The sequence below is a fragment of the Vulpes lagopus genome, chromosome 4 (assembly GCF_018345385.1).
Source record: "Vulpes lagopus strain Blue_001 chromosome 4, ASM1834538v1, whole genome shotgun sequence".
Taxonomy (NCBI): Eukaryota; Metazoa; Chordata; class Mammalia; order Carnivora; family Canidae; genus Vulpes; species Vulpes lagopus.
In genome coordinates, this window is record NC_054827.1 from 57705147 (window position 1) to 57725304 (window position 20158).

General features: G+C 43.1%; 1 protein-coding gene across 1 annotated transcript in view; it reads left to right on the plus strand.

Annotated features, from left to right (window-relative positions):
- CNTNAP2 (contactin associated protein 2) overlaps window positions 1-20158 on the plus strand; it is a 1951553-nt gene that overhangs the window by 1699457 nt on the left and 231938 nt on the right. The gene's annotated exons all lie outside the window — the stretch shown is intronic.

The window sequence follows — 20158 nt, forward strand, 5'->3', positions numbered from 1 at the left end:
GGAAGGTAGGGGTTCGCCAACTGTGAGAAGGGCAGTTCTCCTTATTCCCGAGCCATTTTATCCTCAGGCCAGAAGTTCAGGTTCTGGAATGTACAATCCATAAACTCCCAGGATTGGTGAATATTTGCAAGGCTCTCTTAGCTGTTCAGACCAAGAAAGAGTCAGCATAGGTGACAGACGTGACCAGAACAAGAATGGGCACACAAGTCAAGGTCCCTGTGTCCCTCCACAAAATATCAGTATATCCCTCCCCACATCGAAAAGTCCCCTTTTTGCTAGTCTGTACCCTATTCCTGAGGGCCTGAGTCACTGGGTCTGGACCCATCATGTTCCCAAACCCATTCCCCAGAAATATCTGATGGAATATTTTTCTCTTTTCATAGATGCGATTATGCAATGTGGTCTTTTAAAAAGGGAATCTCGGGCAATGTTTTTCTGCTCTAATCCCATGGGATTCTTTTTGTAAAATAGTGGATCGTGATTAGCGGTCTTTGAAATTCATATTCTCAGGTGGAAATCTAAGTCCTTGGATAGATTGCTTAATCTCTTTGAATCCCGATTTTCTGATCTGTAAAATGGGGGTGGTAATTTGTAGGGCTGTTATGATAATAGAATATGGATACTCATAAAGCTTTTATTTCAGCCTCCAGCAGGTGTCATTATCATATTCCTGAGGATGCCCATTGCAGATCTAATCCAGCCAGATCTGATTGAAAGGGAAGACTGAGAATATTCTAACCCTAGAATTAAAAAGTTAACAAATAGTCGGGGACACCTGGCTGGCTCAGCCAGTAGAGTTGTGACTCTGATCAGGGTTGTAGGTTCAAGCCTCGCTTTCAGTATAGAGATTACTTTAAAAAAAAAAATCTTTAAAAAAAAAAAAGTGAATAGTCATCCTCCCTTTACATGAATTGTGGACTGGAATTATCTTGAAGGGATTTTCACCTTGCACAGTTAAACTGTTTTCCAACTTCCACGTTGTATTTTATATATTTCATGTATTTTATATATTTTCAAAGAGAAAGCTCACAATCCATATTTGAGTAATTCTACACGCTTCCATAAAATTACTTAGATTCACCTTGTCCTTATTTCGTAAGCCTGAGCCAGGGTTGGAAAGGAGACAGACCAAGTGTAGACAGAGCAAGCAAGGGTTTCTCCTCAGCTCCTGCATAATAGAATTCCAATTATTTCTGATGATGAAGGATCTTCCGAGATGCTCTCAAAGTTTCCCCAGTCTTTCTGTCATATGAAAACTCTGTGCAAAGGGAGAATGATTGCCTCGTTTTGTCATGGAGTTTCCCTCTGGTAAAGAAGCATGGCACATCCATGCTCCGGGCGGGCCTCTGCTCGGAGTCCTCCGGGTCTTCTGACAGTTACTAAGGGTGGCTGGGATCCCCCAGTGCAGAGCTATGGGATATTCACCCGTCATGATAGAACATCTCCAGTGAGGTGCAGAGGAACCGAGGGGAGGAAAAAAAAGGGGCAGGCTTCCGTGTTTGAGAAGCACTTCTTCAAAGCAAACAGGAAGGGAGGCTTCCATGAAGGACATGGAGGGAAATAGGGCCACATGGAGCTGCATCATGTATGACACGGCTGCAGGGTGCACGGGCAGTGGGTGGAGGTGGAGCACCCTCTCCCCGGCACCTCTCTCTGTCTCTCTGTCTCTGTCTCTCCTGTACCTGAGGCACTCTGCACACCTGTTTTCTCACCCAGGGAGCTCAGGGAAGAGGATTCCTAAAGTCACACTTGTAAAAACTGTCTCTACGTGGGGTTTTCTTTTCCCCCTTTAACTTGGTAGGCTTTCTGATCTCTCTCTGATAGGAATTCAGATTTTGTTTCTCTGCTTGTGTCTCCGAGGAATTTTGTCACAGTTCATGCCTACACAGTTCATGGCTTCCAGAATAACATTTCTGTTAATTAACTACATCGTGCCCTCCTGTCAGGAGTAGGAGAGTCTTGACTCTAAGAACAGTGAGTCAGTTATACTAAGTTAATGAGATACCATCAACATCTCACTGTGCAAGTAAAAAAAAAACATGCAAGAGAAAATCAGACTGATGCTGTTCATTAGCATACTTCACAGGTGAGATTTTAAGGCCGTCCCTCACGCACTCTGTGTGTTTGTTCATTCATTCAGTGACTGTCTATTGAGTACCTACAATGTCCCAGATGCTGTGCGACGTGCCGAGGGAACGTAGTCGGAGTAGGCATGGCTTCTGTCCCTCAGAGGGAAATCAGACTTCTCTCTGTCTGTTTTGGAAAGTAGACAAGAAAATCAGTAGTTACGATAATAACAAAAATAGCTCGGCTTTATTCAGGCTCCCTGTGTGTCAGGCGCTGCTCGTCGGACTTTTTGTAAAATCATCTCACTTGCTTGCCCACCAGCCTTTGAGACGGGCAGTACCATTAACATCTCTACTTTGCAAATGAGGAAACTGAGGCCCAGGGCAAGTAAGTTGCCAAGACCACCTAGCTAGGAATGGCAGGCCTGGTGCCTGACCCCAAACATTTTTGCTCTGTCCCAGAGTCATTGCTGTTAACACGAGACCACACCACCTCCTAAAATGCATTGAGGTGGTGGAGAGCTCCGAGGGGGAAGATCCAAACCTGACCGGAAAACAAGGAGTGCTTCCCATGGAGTGTGATGCTTTAATTAAATTGTGATGGATGAGCAGGAGCCACTCAGGTGAAGGAGGTAGGAGAGCAATGGGGATCAGGAAGGAAAACGTGGCAGGAGGAGCACACGAGTGAGTGAGGGTGTGGGGGATGGAACCCAAGGGCTCCCAAGGGAGCGGCCTGTGTTTTGGGGAGCCTTGTGTTGGGGAGCAGAGAGCTGGAGCCAGATGGGCTGGCAGGGGCAGAGCACTCCATGCACTCTGGGCTCAGGGGACAGATTTGGCTTGACTTGACCCTAACAGTTACACTGAACAGGGTCAGAACACCATCAGATTTGCGTTCACCAGAGAGAAGATGGAGAGGCAGACAAGAACCGATGGGGGCCTATGTTAAAACAGAGGCAGGGTGGATGGAAGGGGGAGACAGCAACATAGGGGTAGAGATGTGAGGGATCCGTAGGAGGTAGATTCCACTGATTTTGAAAAATGGCTCTCACGATGAAGTAGAGAGCAAGGTTCTAGAATGAAACCACATTTCTGGTTTTGACTATTACGCAAGTGTAGCACCTTTTACTAAAAAATATGGCGTTTGAGGGCAAAACACAATCAACACTTGGGCATCTTGAGACATCTTTGCGTGTCTCCCAGATAGGGTAGTATCTATTCAGGTGGGCACGTCTGAAGGGGGATGTACATACAAATCTGGATCCCAGCAGAGAGACTGGTGTCAGAAATACAGTTCGAAGTCATCATCACTGAGGGAATCATCAGGAAGTAAGTATTTGGTGCCTTCAGCATGAATGAGATTGCCCATAACAGATGTATAGAGACAGGAAAAAAAAAGATGTCCAAGAACAAAAATCACATTTAAGGGATAGAAGGAAGCAAAAGAGCTTGTGGAAGATGAGCAGAGAAGTAGGGAGACAATGAGATGCCGGGATAGAATGAAGAAAGAATTTCAAGAAGAACAACAAAAAAAGAGTGTTTGGTACTACTGAGCTGCGAGGTCACTAAAATAGGACATAAAGTGTCTATCAAGTTTAACACGTAGAGGTCACTGTCAAAAAGTCAGACAGTGTGGGGTGAGTGGGGAGGAATGTAGGGATTGGGAACTCTGGTTTGGTTTTGTGGTTTTGTTTGTTCGTGCAGCTGTTGTATGTGGTAGAAAACTGAGCTCACATATCTATAAAGGAGGAGAATCTTGTGAACCAGAAGGGTTTGGACGAATGGGAGGGAAGGGCTGTCTCAAGGAGTGAGACCCCCAAGGAGGTGGAAGTGAGTGAGATCCAGACTCTGAACATCTGAAGGGGTTGAGAGAAACAGATCAGAGTAAGGAGGAGACAAGGAGTCACAAACATGTGGGTCCCTTTCCAACTCAGAAATGACTTTGTGTTTGTTGTTTTTGTTTGCTTGTGTGTTTGATGGTATTTTTTTGAGATGGCAGAGGGTATTGCTCTGAAAATACTCACTAAGGACCATGGATATGCCCCTGGTAATGACCATGGATTTAATTTTTTCAGAGTTACCTGAAGGGTTGTCTAGAACCCTTTTCTGGCTAAGATGGCAATCACGACCATGGTCCCATCATCAGGCCAGTATTTACTGAGCACCTGCCAGGTCCAGGGGCCATAGGAGATCCTAGAGAGTCTAAGATGAATACAGGGGAACCCAACATCCTTACCTAATGAAGGAAATAAACACATTAATAGCAGTACAGATACATGACCTTCGCTAAGGTCTCTTAAGTGCCGGGCGCTGTTCTAGAGCTTTTATAGGTATTAACAGTTTTAGGTTTTATAATAAGTTGTAGCCACATTTTACAGAAAAGGAAACTGGGGCATACAGATCACATAGCTGATTCTAGAGAGTGTGCTTGCGATCATTAAAATACAGTAAGTAAATAGCAGTGAACCTTAAGGTACTCTACACCTCCCGAGGACAGGTACAAACCCTCCTTGGGCATGAAGAGGAAGTTGAGGTGATGCCCGAGTCAAGTCAGAAAGAGCAGGCGAGGATGGAGGTGTCTTCTAGACGGAGAAGTAGGGGAAAGAATTCTAGGAGGAGAAGAGAGCACAAACAGAAGCATAAATGAAAGTGTCGAAACGGGGACCGTGACAGGGCTGGGGGGACTACAAGCACATGGCATTGCTACCAAGCTTGAAGTATGACACAAGAAATGGAGCTGTTTTGGCGCGTCTCAGATCCAGTTCTAAATATATAACGGTCTAGGTATTCCAGCCAGTATTTATTGAGCGCCTACTGTATGTGTGCCAAAGAGGAACTCAAGAAGAATCAGACGTGGCCCCGTTCCAGAGGCACATGCAATCTGGCGGAAGAGACTGGCATATTTTGGATGAGATGAAATAAATATTAGGAGTACAAGTGATATACAGGGGTTACCCAGAGGCAGCCACACAGTTAATTCTGACTGGAGAGTAAGGAAGAGTCCTTTAGAAATTATATCATTGTAACTGAGCCTCAAAATGAATGAGAAAGAACATTCTGTGCTCAGGACGCCAAGGTCCTATGTGGTGTGGATGCAGCAGAGGTGCTTCTGCAGCATGCACCAGGGCAGGGAGGCGTACGGAGCTCCGTGGACCATTGCACCTCCAGGGCCACCACACCGCCTGGCACGTAGCAGGTGCCGTGTAGGTGTTTGCCGAGTGAATGAGATGAACCAAGGAGCTGCTGGTCTAAATGGAGAACCACGGGAAATCTGGGTGGAGGAGGGGGTCGCCCCGACTGAAGGGCTGGTGTTCAAGACAGTAACAAAGAATACACTGAAAGGTGGGAAGGACAGACGATGGCAGGTGAAATTTGGGGATTTGAGATTTCACAGATAAGCAGTTGGGGTGATGAGAAGGTCTGAGATGCACAGTCTGGCCGTGCAAGTGGGGTTCTAGATTGTATGAAAGAGCTGCGGAGAAAGTCAGGAAATAATGAAGAAGCCAGAGAGTTGGCGGGTCACCCGCACCACCGAGGAGGCCCCGGGGTGGTGATGGCAATGGATGGAGTGGACTCGGGGCCTGTGAGCTAAATGTCCCAGTGCTCAGATTCAGATGATGACAGCAGGAAGCATGGGGAGAGCAAGCCTGGGTCACAGGGGGGAGGGGGGGCATTGCTGAACAAAGACTCTGGTGCCATAGAATGGAAGAGGCACTGGGCAGTGAAGAATAAGCCCAGCTGCCCCCCGACATCACTGGGAAGGGGGGCTGCGGTGCTGAGGTTTGTACATCAGGCCCCCGAGAGGTGGGCTGCAATCAGGGAACTGTCAGGACCGACTGATGATAAACAGTGACCACGGAGGGGCTTTTTTCTTTTTTTAATTGAAATATAATTGACATATAACATTATATTAGCTGCAGGTGTTGAGCATAATGGTTCAGTATTTTTATATATTGCAAAACGATCCCCACTCTAAGTCTAGTTAACATCCATCACTTCCGATAGTTACAAATTAAGTTTTTATTTTTGCTCAACAACTTAAAAGAGATTCCAGAGGACACAGTGGAAAATTTTTGAAGGACGTGTCCACCGACTAGGAAACCTTCAGGAAGAGCAACCAGAAACGGTTGTAATACTTTAGCATAAGCTCCCGTGTTCACCGAGTTTGAGCTTTCTCAGTTATCGGGAGGACTTGGAGAAAATATTTGCATTTAGCAGGAATATCTCTCCAAAAATGTGGAGGCAGCAGTCTAATGTCCTGTTAATCTTAGGAAAAGGTATTAAGGAAAAACTTTCATTTTCCAAGATGCAGCCTCCTGCAATACACATGCTCGAAAAAGTCAGAGAGAAAATATTCTGCAATATATAGAAACTGATGAATCAGAAGAAATAAACTAACAACAATTTATCTTCCACTATTTCAGAATTGGAACAACTTTTACATTAAAAGAGCTTCACTTATATAAACATGAGAAATGTCTGACTCCACTTAGCTGGACTGTTGTGCCGTGGGGATGCTATCTAGGGGTTTTGTTCTTTTATATATATTGTTTTTATTAATACAATTCAGGTGTTAGCACTGAATTAAATTGTATTAATTTTCTTTTAATTATCTAAGCCAACCTGGGTTAGCAACATAGATTTAAGAGGAATTTTAGTGATTCTACTACTTTGCAAGTCTAGCTGTGAACCCAGTTTGTATTAAAGGTTTGGGATCTAAAAAATGATTCTTACTTGGTAATTAAAATACGTAAGGAAAAAGATACATCAAAAAATTGAAAACCTGAAGAGCAACATTAGTGTGATTTTTTTTAATTCAAAAATATTTCTCTAGCTTCTAGGTGTAGTTTTTCAATTACTATTATAGGCCAAAAAAAAGTTCAGAGATGTAATTTAATGTTAAAATTTGTGCTGTATTAAAGTTACGTAATGTATTTAGCTGTTTGTGTTTTAAGTATTAAAAGATAAACAGGGCAGCCCGGGTGGCTCAGCAGTTTAGCACCATCTTCAGCCCAGGGCCTGATCCTGGAGACCCGGGATCGAGTCCCACGTCAGGCTCCCTGCATGGAGCCTGCTTCTCCCTCTGCCTGTGTCTCTGCCTCTCTCTCTCTCTCTCTCTCTCTCTCTCTGTGTGTGTGTGTGTGTGTGTGTGTCTCATGAATAAATAAATAAAATCTTTTTTAAAAAGCAAATAAAAAATAAAAAATAAAATAAATAAAGATAAACAAATAGGGGCACCTGGGTGGCTCAGTCAGTTAAGTGTCTGCCTTTAGGTCAGGTCATGATCTCACCGTCCAAGGATCAAGCTCCATGTCTTCGGGCTCCCTGCTCAGTGGGGAGCCTGCTTCTCCCTCTCTCTCTCTGCACGCCCCCCCATGTGCTTTCACACACTCTTTAATAAATAATTTTTGAAATATACATATTTCTTTGATATATATAATATATAGTAGTAGTTAGTTAGTTAATTAGTTAGTTAGTTAGTTAGTTAGTAAATAACAATGTCAGATTAGATTTCTCAGATTTCTTTGCCGTTCTCCCTGAAGGGACAGTCATTTGAATCCATGACACAGGTACCCTAGAGCCATAAGGGTAGACTTTAAAGTAGGATGTCCTCCCGACATGAAAAATTACCCGTTACTTTGGATGTTACCCATCCAGCCATGTCTCCTGACTTGGACATTTTCAGGAAGAGCTGGCAATTGCTAGTAAGACAGTCAGATGGAGCCACCCCTCTCTCTGCAGAGCTTGTGACCCTGCCTGTCTTCCATCGCACTCCAGGGGCATCTTTAGAAGGCCACCCAGCTCTCCTGACCGGCCCCGTCACACAGTGGCCCTTATGAGTACCAGTTGACCTCTGTCGCTCAGCATTTCCTCTTCTCCCTCATGATCGTAGAGGAGGTGGTGGGCTCATTCCACTTGCACTTCCTGGTACAGGCAGGGATTCTTCTTTTGAAGTTAAAACCACCTTTCTTGTGGCAGTTCCTTTGCCCCTAGCCCCCTTGACTCAGTGTTCCCAAAGACAGGATACTTCTAGCCAAACCCAAAGAGATAGCTTGTCCCTCCGCTAGGATTCAACTTCTGCTCTGAAAATCGGGTGGAATCCAGAACACAGGCTCCTCAAGACCTCACTACAACCCCGTGTGCCCTCAGAATCTCCTTTTTAGCTGCCAGCCTGTTTACATAACCAAAAGCATTTTAGGACAATAAAAGGTGAGTAAATGTTAAGAGACAGGATTCCCTCACAGATGTTACTGTATGTCCGTAACAGCATATACTGATTTCTTTTACATGCCATTCAAAAGTAGACCAAAGTAGTCCACAGAGATAGAAGTCAGAATAGTGGCTATCTCTGGGGATTGGAAATATTGACTAGAAGGCACAAAGGAACCTTCTGCAGGTGGAAATGTTCTATATCTTGATCCAAGGAGTGATCACATATGTAAACATTTACTCAACTGAACACTTACGATTTGCACATTTTACTGTCCATAAATTATACTGTAATGGAAAAATGGGGAAAAAAACCCTGCTGTGTGAAAATCTGGAATAACTGAATGACAAAAAAATTTAATAAAATGATTTTCAACATGAGAAATAAAGACCAGGATTCTAGGCTGAGCAGTTGCTTTCCCTCCCCAGATTTCATCACATTCACTTATAAAATAAGAGGGGCAAGCTGGGACATCTTTAAGGTCTCTTCCAGCGTCAGTGATTTCATAAAGCTGCCAGAGGCCATCTGCAGCATATGTGGCTTGCCCCCTCCCATTCTAAGTGAACTCATAAGGAAGCACCATCTTAACTTTCCATGCCATGGTTCTCAGTTCTCCTAAAGATGATGGGAGGAGGAAGGCTATATCAGAACGAATGGTATCTGCTTCAAATAAATTCCAGTCTGCACACATACTTCAACTGAGAGATAATTAGGAGATTGCCTAAAATCATGGACCCCTACTTGTAAATTCTAATTAAGGACCCATCAGAATCACCCGTAGGTACCTCAAGCTCAATATGTCAAAATGGAAATCCATCATCTTCACCCAAAAGCCCTCTCCTGTGCCCCCCATCGTAATTAATGTCATCACCACTTTCTTCATGATCCACGTTAGAAAGATCAAAGTCATATTTAATGTTTCACTGATGTCCCCACACTATATAGACTGTTTATCTTGATAGAACACTCTATTTTTAATATAGAGAAATGTTATTCTGACATTCCTGATGGTATGTCATCACGCCAGAACAGTCACACAGTAAGCATCGATTCCAACTAGTTGCAAAAAGATGAATGCAACAAAAATGCAAAAATAATGAAGTCTTCTCAGACTTCTCTCTTTATCCCCCACGATGGCTCCGTTAGCTGAAATGCCTTGAATTCTTGATTCAAACAGCCTTATAATTTTTCTCCCTCACTTTCTTCCCTCTCTCCGGGTATCTGCCCTCCCGAGTAGGGACAGATTTCTACAGACCTGCGCTGTCATTCTTTTTCTTACAGACCATGATGGCTCCTCGATCCATTATAATGCAAAGTTTAAGTACTTAAGCTTGGCCAATGATTCCAGGCTTTAACCTAGTCCTTAAGTCTTCTTTACATACAAACTTTGGCCCTCCCCATCACTACCATGTGCTTCGCTCGCTTTAGCCCCCGCCCCCCAATCTACTGACATTCTCTGGTCACCACCCAAACTTTCTTATGACCCACTGTGTCTTTGCCTGTTGACTCTGCCCTGTCGAAATCCTACCCACACAAATAATTTCTTTTTACCACATCTTGATTTAAAATGCAAAGCATACAAATCACAGAGGTCTTTCATTTTTCTAAAAATATGGAAATTTCCCTAAGACAATTCCATGTATTATTGGAGAATGACATAGACATCCTCACTAAAGGGGCATCTTTACATAGTCTTTGTCTGAATAGATGGTGTGCCTCATTACTGTAGGAGAACGCCACCGTTTCATAGAGATATTTTCTCTGATAGAATTTTTCTTCCCCTATCTCACTTTCTCTACTGCTAATGTTTTCGGTACTATTGACTGTGTGTGGTAGGACGTTTGTGTCCAAAACCTTTCCTTTCAAAAAGACGGCATGTTAAAGTATTGAAAGGATCAGCTACTGGCCAGCCAGAAGTCAATGGACACTCTAAGAGGAGAAGAAGTTGAAGAGACTTGACTTCCTACATTCTGGTGTGAGGCAGAGGTGGGAGGAAGAGTGTACTCGGTAATTAATATGGAAATTAGTGAGAAAAGTAGAAATACCCACGTGGAGTTATCATAAGATTAGAGACCGTTATAGAAGTGCACAGCGTCTATACAGGCTCTACATTTTCACAGAAACAAATGTCTCAAGGAGAAAAAGTTGGTGCCATTGTCAGTTAGTGCATGTTAGTAATGCTGGTGAATTGATTCAACTAAGGATGACACTTGGGACCAATTAATTCAAAGCTGGTTAAAAAAAAAAAAAGAAGAAGATACAATAAATCAGGGAGCAGAGCTTCATTTAAATATAGTAAGTGACTGGGGAAGATTACTTGAAATAGCCCAAAAGCAGACATATCTCAAAGGGCCAAAGACAACTGTGAGCATAACAGCGCTAGGGTTTTGTTTTGCAAGTCATCAAACACCTAAATTAAAACCAGGTGACAGAAAGCTGGCCAACCGGATGTCAACTGGAAAAACCGTACAAAAGCAGCTTTTTCACAAATGAAGGTTTCAGAGGGTTATCTTTTTAAAGATACATTTTGCTCAAATTATAAGATAACTTTTAATAGCGCTCAAGATAGGAACTTTGAGGAGACAAAGAAACACAACAGCTTCCGTGAAATCTCTTATACGACAACGGTCATCGCTGAAATATATTCTTCTTAAACACGCCAGGAAAAGCAGATTTGTTTCTATCTCTATAATATTTATGTTTTACTGTGTTTTCCCTGTTTTAGTTTTAGGTAATTCCCAGTTTACAAAGGATTGTGTTATAGGAGTTTCCAAGCCAGCTCTTCAGAACCTTCGAATACACATTTTTATAGATTGAGCGTTGTAAACGTGGCCCTCCTATTCCATGGCTAACCATAAAGACCTCTGTGGTTTGTTTGTTTTCTAAGTGTGGCTGAAAAAATAAACCTGCGTGTGTCAGCTGGGGGTCTGGGTTATGGGTCTTGGGGTCCTTTCAAGGTAGAACAGAAATGTTGAAGGACAAGGGAAATGTCTCCCCATATTTCTCAGTGCCGAGCTCGTCCTTGACAAACCTCTCCAGGGGGCAAGTGTTTGTTTGCCTTTCTGATAGGCAAAGCACAATTCTGTCTCTGTTTTCCCTCCAACTCAGTTTGGTGGGGTTAGCAGAGGAGACGGCCCGGACACTGACAGGCACATATGTGAGTCAGCCTCGGCTCCCATATGGCTCCTAGACCTCCTCTTTGCTCTAAAATATCGTACTTCTATCAGTTACTGAATTCCACTAATCCATTCAAATCTAATATTACAACCCATATCTTTTTTTTGAAACGTTACAACATTCTGATGGAGAGATGAGTGCTGAAACGATAAGACCGTTGCGGTATAATTCATCCCTTCAAAATTCCAGTGGTCTGATGGAGAAGACCCTTTGGTTGATTTTTTGACCTCACAAGTAAGAGATTTAGGAAGAAGAAATGTTCATATTTAGGAACAGGCCATGCTGCTGTGATGACTAAAACCCCAGGGTTAAGCGTCTGTATGGTGGTCTCACGTGCAGGCCCTGCTCCATGAGGTTCTTCTGCACCATGATTTCAGCTCAAGACTCCTTCTGTGTTGTGGCCCCATCTCCTGGAGCCTTGGCTTTTCTAAGTCCATCTGGCAGACAGAGAAAGGGAGGGTGGAGAAGCCCTGTCTGTCTTCATACCCACATCAGTCCAGAGGTGACACAGGTTCCTGCTCTCATCCCGTTGGTGGTAACACATCACATGCTCACCTAGATTTCTGGGAACTGTCAAGTGCAGCTCTTGGATGTTGGCAGCTTCTCAGGGGTGACTATGGAAAGGAAAAAAATAAACTTTTTGTGAAAAGTTGGCAGCCTCTGCCATGGATACTGTGACAATGAAAAGGAGTAAGCTTTAACCTTGCCTACAGACATCGAGGTAGGTTCCAGAAGATGCGGCGTTTGATCTGCCTTGGAGGATGACAGGCAAATAAATGAGATAAAGGCTTTTTTTTTTTTTCAGAGAGTAAATAGCACAGGCAAAAGCAAGTAGAGGAGGATGATCATGGAGCATTTGAGGAATTGAAAAGAATATAGCGAAAGCCCAGGGACCAGTTAAAAGATATTTTTCATCAGAGTAATGACCCACCCACATATCTGTGTTAAAGAGTTTGACAAAGAAAACTAACTGGACCCAAGGCCTCTTGGGAAATTACTCATTTTACTTGCCTTTGCAGATAGTGCTAAAATGATCAAATTTGGTTTTCTGCATCTCTGAATTTGATTCCTGTGATGAGAACTGATGAGAATGCCAAATGACTTCTCCTGAAGAGTGGTTGATATTTAGTATTCTACAGGGTCTTTCTGGGTAAGTGCAACCAGAGCCAATGAATAATAGAAACAGTGTATATCTGTCAAGTGTAATTATAACACTGAATTATGCTCATCTTGCATTCTGATTCCTGTATACATTAGTTTAAACATCAGAACATGCTGGCACTTCAGACCTGTGAGGATTTTACTTTGAAAAATAGCATGCCCTTATTTTTAGCCATTTTTAATAGGAAAAAAATTCACACCATGTTCAAAATTATTTTATGGTACAGTTTGACCACTATTTCTCTCCCTCTTTCTCTTTTGTTTTTTTTTTTTTTTAAATCTTCTCGGGTATCTTAAAGACAGTAAAAAACTAAAGGGAATATCTCAGTCCACTTTTAAATTCCCTCTAATTTTCTGTATTTAAATGAAATCCCATCCTTTGCATTTTGATTAATGTCTCTGATTAAATACTCGTTAAAATTATAGAATAGAGTTGCTTAAAATGTCACCCACCTCTGTTAAAGCAGTGAAAATTGTCAGATTGTGGCTTTTAAAAATTATACAAATATTACTGGTTTATTGTGGAATGATTTTCAAAATCCAGAGAAGCAGAAAGAATGAACCAAAAAAAACAGCTATTATCTCATATTCTTGTATACTTAACAATACTCTTTTAGTGCTCACATCTCTAAACATTTCTCTATGTGCTCACATATGATTTTTTTTACAAAAGTAAGATCATATGGTGCATACTGTTTATAACCCGCTTGTTTCATGTAATGATACTTGAGAAGCAGATTTTCATGTCAGTTTTGTCCCTTTTTAAACTCCACAAAAGTGATTTCTTTTTTCAACTGAGGACAGAGACTGTATCAGAATCTCTAAAAGAGCATGTGTAGTTTGGAAAGCCATTACTTAATATTAACAGAACAAAACAAAAAAGCTGTTGTTTTTGTTATACAGTCTACAGAACCTAATGCACAAAAAATTGTCATGGGAGGGTGCCTGGGTGACAGTCGGTTAAGCATCCGACTCTTGGCTTCAGCTCAGGTCATGATCTCATGGGTCATGAACTCGAATCCTCAGTCCTTGGGCTTCGTGCTCAGTGGAGAGTCTCCTTAAGACTCTCTCTCCCTCTCCCTCGGCCCCCTCCCACTCACGCATGCGAGTGTTCTTTCTCTCCCTTTCCATCTCTCCCTCCCCCACTCACTCACACGTGTGTGTTCCCTCTCTCTCTCTCTCTCCTCTCTCTCTCTTCCTCGCTCTTTCTAAAGTAAATAAATAAATCTTAAAAGGAAATCATTGTCAGCTGGTAGGGTGTTTATCTGAGGCCTTCAGGAATTTGTTTTATTCTCCATCAGCCTCCTGTATCTGGGCATGTCAGCATCTGGAGATGATAATTAAATTATTATGTCAATAAATGGAAGCATGGATTATAAAAAGATTGGGAAACACAGTGTCTCCGTTGCCAAGTGCTTCTTTAACCACTGATGCTTCATTGTTGGGTTTAACTTTTTTTTTTTAAGATTTATTTATTTATTTATGAGAGACACAGAGAGAGGGGCAGAGACATAGGCAGAGGGAGAAGCAGGCTCCATGCAGGGAGCCTGACGCGGGACTCGATCCCTGGACCAGGATCATGCCCTGAGCCAAAGGCAGATGCTCAACCATTGAGCCACCCAGGCATCCCTGCTCCCAAGGTTGCTCTACACACCTTCTAACACCTTGTTCAACTTACGGAGGATACGCGAAACCAGTCTAGGTGAAGGTGGGCAGCAGCTCAAACTTACCTGCACCTGTTCTCTCAATGTAGCTATTCTAGAGAGAAGCCATGTTCCATGAGTTCAAGCAAATCCTGGAAAAAAGTAAACATAGTTGTTTGAACTTTCTACAAACTGGCCCTACAAAGAAGGGTTCTCACGGATTTTCTATGTGCAATCTTTAGGGAGAGAAAAGACATATTTATGCAGTTTAATCAGAAAAGTTGTGTTTTCAGCTATTATCATCAGAAATAAGGGAAAAGGAAGTGTGCCATATGATCAATCACTGTTATTATGTAACATTATCCATTTTCATAGCAATGCTTGGTTCAAGCAGAAATTTGGTGGCACAGTCATAAGGGACACCATGGAGTGACTTCTTGTCATTTTTCAGAGGTAGAAATATCTGACTTCAGAGTGTATTAACCCATCTACAATATTGATGGAGCATTTATCCTGAGACATTTCAACTGTGGGGTCCTGAGATCCTATATTTTTAATATTCAACCCTAAGATTCCTCATTTATAATATTCCTACTACATAGAGGATAATGAACAAATTTAAATAATCAGAGCTAGAGAAAACAAACAAGATAATTTAGGTCAGCCGTGCATCTCTTCCAGAGATTCCAAGAAACTTTTATCAAAGTTTTTCACACTTTAAGAAAGCTTGTTACCTACGCGGTGGTTCTCCTCTTCTTTCCTGCCTCTCTGCGTTCCCATTTAAAGTCTCTGTTACCCTGTGGCATGGATTCTCATTTTCTCCACTCTTTGCCCAATATTGCAAATACACTGTAGTTGAGGTGAGTCTGGTATTCTCATAGAAAACAATATCAACCTCTTTTTATATTCCATGTCCACAACACGTAGAATGTAGAATCTTCATTTGCCCCCCGCCTTTTTTTTTTATTAGAGAGATTTTGTCTGAAGTCGTGCACACCATGAAAGGGTATGCTGGATAAGGAAGAATTTGCTACAAAACAGAGAGGGACAAACAGTGCCTACGACGGGACCTACAGGCTGGGCTGCAGTGCAGTCAGTGGCAACCAGAAAACAGGCATCCCCTTGTCTGCCTGCTTCTGGGAGACATATTCCCGGATCTCCCCAGCAGACCTCTTCCACAGCGTCGTCCTCTCCTCTTGGGGTCACGTCTGGGCTGTTCCTCATTATCAGTGTCCATGTAAGCAGATCCATCCAGCACTCAGCCATTTAGAAGCCACAGTTCATAACTGACTGGTCTCTTGTCTCCCTATAAGCTCCAGCACGGTCCAAGTTTATACCTGTCAGCTTTTTTCTGATTCTAGGTTGTATTTCCTCCTTTGACGTCACATCCCACAGTCCATTCTCCTTGCGCTCTCCAAAACTGTGCGTCTCAACGACCCTGCTCTCTCTGACATCACCCAAAAGCAACCCTATAAATAACCCCTGGTCCTCCACCGAAGCCCACACACTTTCTTCAATGAGTGTTTCTCATTTTGCCACACCATCTGGCTGTGGTCAAGAGAAAAGCTTCTTTGACGTCCATCCTCTTCTCCATCCACATTCCTCTCCATCTCTGGAGACTCCATAGGCATCCAATTTCACAGTTTCTCCAAAACAGCTTCTACATTTGCTTTTATCCCAAAGATCCTATCCCCACAGTCACCATCTGGGACTTTCATCTATTCTTCCAAACTGGGCACTCTCTGCCCAGCACACAAGTCTCCACTGGTTCCAAACATGAGAGTATTTAAAACCTGTCTACATGTCCCTTTCTAAGGACAGGTCCTGTTTCACACCACATGTCATTTTGAAAAGGTTTTTGTCTTTTTCCTTTTTCAATCATATAGGTCCATTAATATTTAAGAAGTTATTCTCAGAAGGCAGTTTAATGCATGGAGAAAACTAAAATTAGAAAGGCTTTGCATCTTAAAGACAGCTCTCTGTGTTTGCATGGCCAATGGTAACTCCCTCTTGCTTCCTTTCCTCTGTGGATGTCTTTGTTTGTGAAGTTATTTTTTAACCATAATAAAAAGCTTAAAGGCCAAGATACATAAAGAGAAGTATTTCTCATACTCAAGAGGTTATCAGGATACCGGAGGTTCTAAAATGAGTTCATAACATTGATTCTTAAGCTCCAGGCACTTCCTTGAAGAATTTCCAAAAGACTTCAAATAAACTCTCCTTCTCGGTGTTCATTTTCAGATGTGTTTAACACCGAGTTTTAGAGTGTGAATATGCATATTTGGCTCTAAAATCTTCTCTATCCACAAGCTCTCACTATTACAAAGAAAAAAATAGGTTATTTTTTCTAAATTTCCTGCACAATATGAAAGGCAGTACTGTGTACTTAGAAAAACCAACGCTCTGTGCTCTGCTATAACTGGACGCCAGCCTCTCCCAGACTCCATTCCCTTTCCAGGCTGTGAAGGCAAGCGTGGAAGTTAGAATCCATTCCCAGAAGCCCTCCAGCCTTAACATTATTGGTCTCAGTCACATATTTCTAAACTGAAGTGAGAAATAGGGTCGTTTGGTTCTCACAGAGACTCCGACTGCAAGCTTAGAAGGACCACAGCCCGTGAGGGCCTGCACACACCTCTGGCTCCTGCTGCGTGTCCAGGGAGTCCTCAAAACCACCCTCAGTCCAACAGCTTCTAGAAGACCAGAACTCCCTGAGGGATGCTGTGGTTGCGGTTCCAGTTATTACAGGGAAAGAGAACAGCCTAGAATCAGGCGAGAGAAGGAGCACACGGGGCAGGAACCATGAGAAGCACCAGATGCCGAGCTCCCAGGTGTGCTCTCCTGCAGACTCATGGACACGTTACCGCCCTGGAAGACTGTGACAGAACACGTGGGTACTCCCGCCAGGAGCTCCCCAGAGCCTCAGTGTTCAGAATCTTTATTTAGGCTCCAGTACGTAGGAATGGTTGACTGCCCACATGCCTGGCCTCGGTCTCCAGCCCCTCCGGGGGTTGAACCGTGTAAACCAAACCTCCACCACCTGATGTGGTCAGCCCCCACGCTAAGTCACAGTCTTACACTATTCGGCATGACTCTCGGGCCGACAAAGACAGGCACCTCTTTTCAAGGGTTTGGATACTGCTTCCCCAAGGGGCAGGTAGGTTCTGGACCTCTCTTTCAGCAAAGTTGTACTCTTCACTATATACTTTTGAAAACCTTTCTTTCGGTGACAAGGAAATAAACTTTGATTCTTAGGACCTGACTGCTAGGATGGCACTTGATGACTCCAGGACCACTTCCGTCAGGGTCACTTGGCGTTAACAAAGGTCCTATTGCAACTTACTGAAGGAGGAGCTCTGTGATAGGAACCGTGGAATATGCTCCTGACTGCACGCTAAGTTTATCCTGGACAAGCCTTTGATCCTCAAATGTCATATATTTGGAAACAACCTTGAGCACGTCTCTTGATCCCAGACCGAGAAGGTACACAGTCGTACTTTATGCTCTGAGGGCAGATGCTTGTGGAATATAAGAAGGCATTCTGCATGAATGTCTGTCTCCTACACTACGGTTTGCCTTAGGAAAGTATGTGGGTTTCCTTTTTCCGAGTATCTATATTACAATAGTTTGGCCTCCTTGCCAGGAGTATTTCTAGCCACCCATTCATTTAGTCACAAAGTGTATCTACTCCGTGGCAGGTATTGTTCTAAGTGCTGAAGATCTATTTTTTAATGAACAAAATGAAAAATATCTCCACTTTAGTGAGGCCAGGAGCACATGTATATTGTGCCAGATGGTGATACAATGCATGCTACAGAGGTCAAAAAAAAAAAATCAGGATAAAGGAGAAAAGGCAACCAAGAGAGGGATTCACTATGTAACATAGAAGGGTTAGAGAAAGAATTTCTAATATGATGATGTGTGAGTAGAAGGGTAAAAGAGCAGCCCCAGAGTTATTTGGGTAAAGGGAACAGTAAGTCTAAGGCCCTGGGGCAGGAACAGTTTCAAATAGTGGGTGAGCAAGTCTTAGGTTGATGAATTGGGGTTTTTTGTTTTGTTTTGTTTTTGTTTTGCAGTGGTGGTAGCTGCTGCTAGGATTAGAGACAGGTCAACATGTTCATGTGAAGTTATCCAGCAGGGAGCAAATGACTGGTGTTGTAGAAGAGAAGGGAGGCTTGCTGGGCTGACGTCCTTGAGTAAGTGAGAAGGGACGGAGAGCATCTGGGGTGCAGATGGAGCACCCGCTTAGTTCTCTCTACTTCTTCCTTCTTTTCCTTATCTGATTTCTTGCAGGGACCTTATTTGCCATTTACCTGCCTCTTCTCCATGACCCACTCATGTTGCATAAATTCTTTGGTCTTCTGATGTCCACTTAGCCCTTCCTTCATTAAGAAGAAAGAAGAAAGAAAGAGAAAGAAAGAAAGAAAGAAAGAAAGAAAGAAAGAAAGAAAGAAAGAAAGAAAGAAAAAGAAGAAGAAGAAAAGAAGAAAGAAGAAGAAGAAAGAAGAAGAAGAAGAAGAAGAAGAAGAAGAAGAAGAAGAAGAAAAAGAAAGAAGAGGAAGAGGAAGAAGAAGAAGAAGGAGGAGGAGGAGGAGGAGGAAGAGGAGGAGGAGGAGGAGGAGGAGGGGAAGAAGAAGAAAATAGACCCATAACATTCTCCACCGTAGGATGAGGCTAAAATATCTGGTCTGCCTGTTACCAGTTTCATCATACAAGATCTCATCAAAGGAGATTTTGTGCATAATGACCCTATCGATCCTTAAGCTTCATTTTCAGATGGAAGAACCAAATCATTATCAAAACTGCAAGAGCGTTAGCCAGTCTTCTCAGCAAGCTTCCTCGGGGCCCCTGGCCTTGTCTTTTCCCTTCACCTGTTCCATATCGAATGACCTGGTGTCTATATGTCACCTAACCTGCCGAGACAGCTCAGAACCCCAAAGTCTGCTTATTCTGGTTGGTGGCTACATTTGTCCCTCAGTGCAGTTAGCCTGGAGGTGACTTGTTGAGTTCCAATGAGAGCCAATAGTGCCACCTGCTGGAATTTGCAAGAAGCCGGACCGAGAGCAGTGCGTGGTTCTGTCCCATTTGCTGTTTTAAGTCCTCGGAGTCATAACCCACATTGACTCAGAGGGCATTTCCACCATCTGTCCTCTTTTCTGATGCCAGAGTGACACCTTGTGCATTTCTCTATTCACGTAATCTCTTTTCTCCCTGTGAGGATTCAGTATCTAAAATTACCATTAAAACGAGCTGTATTTCAGGGACGCCTGGGTGGCTCAGGGGTTGAGCGTCTGCCTTTGACTCAGAGTGTGATCCCGGGGTCCTGGGATCCAGTCCCAGCATCGGGTTCTGGGCATGGAGCCTGCTTCTTCTGTCTCTGCCTCTCTCTTTGCCTTTCTCTCTGTGTCTCTCATGAATAATTTTTTTTAAAACCTTTAAAAAAAAAAAAGACTAGCTGTATTTCATCGCATTAGTTCTCTTAGAATCTCTTGCAAATTAGCTTACAGAATGTTGCCATGTGAAGGCATCTTAAAGATTGTCTAGTTCAGTGTTTTCAGACACGTTTTGAACACAGAAAGTCTTGCAAAGCCGTAACTGTAATCCTCATTTCAGACACCAGTAAACTGAGGCCCAAAGGTGAAAAGGCACAGCTACGACCAGAGTTGCATCTCCTGATTCCCAAACTATTCCCTGTAGCAGTGAGCATGCTTTCAGCTATAATTTAAAAAAAAAATTAAAAATAGCAAATGTCTCACACGAAAAGTTTTGAGTGGCTCTGGGGATAATCTAAGGGCTGATTAACATCCCCAAAGATGCAGTTTCTCCCATTGTCCTCCCAGTTGTCCTCAGCTTGTCTGATTACGAGATGGCTCCAGCAACACTAGGACCCCAAGATCAGAGGCTAT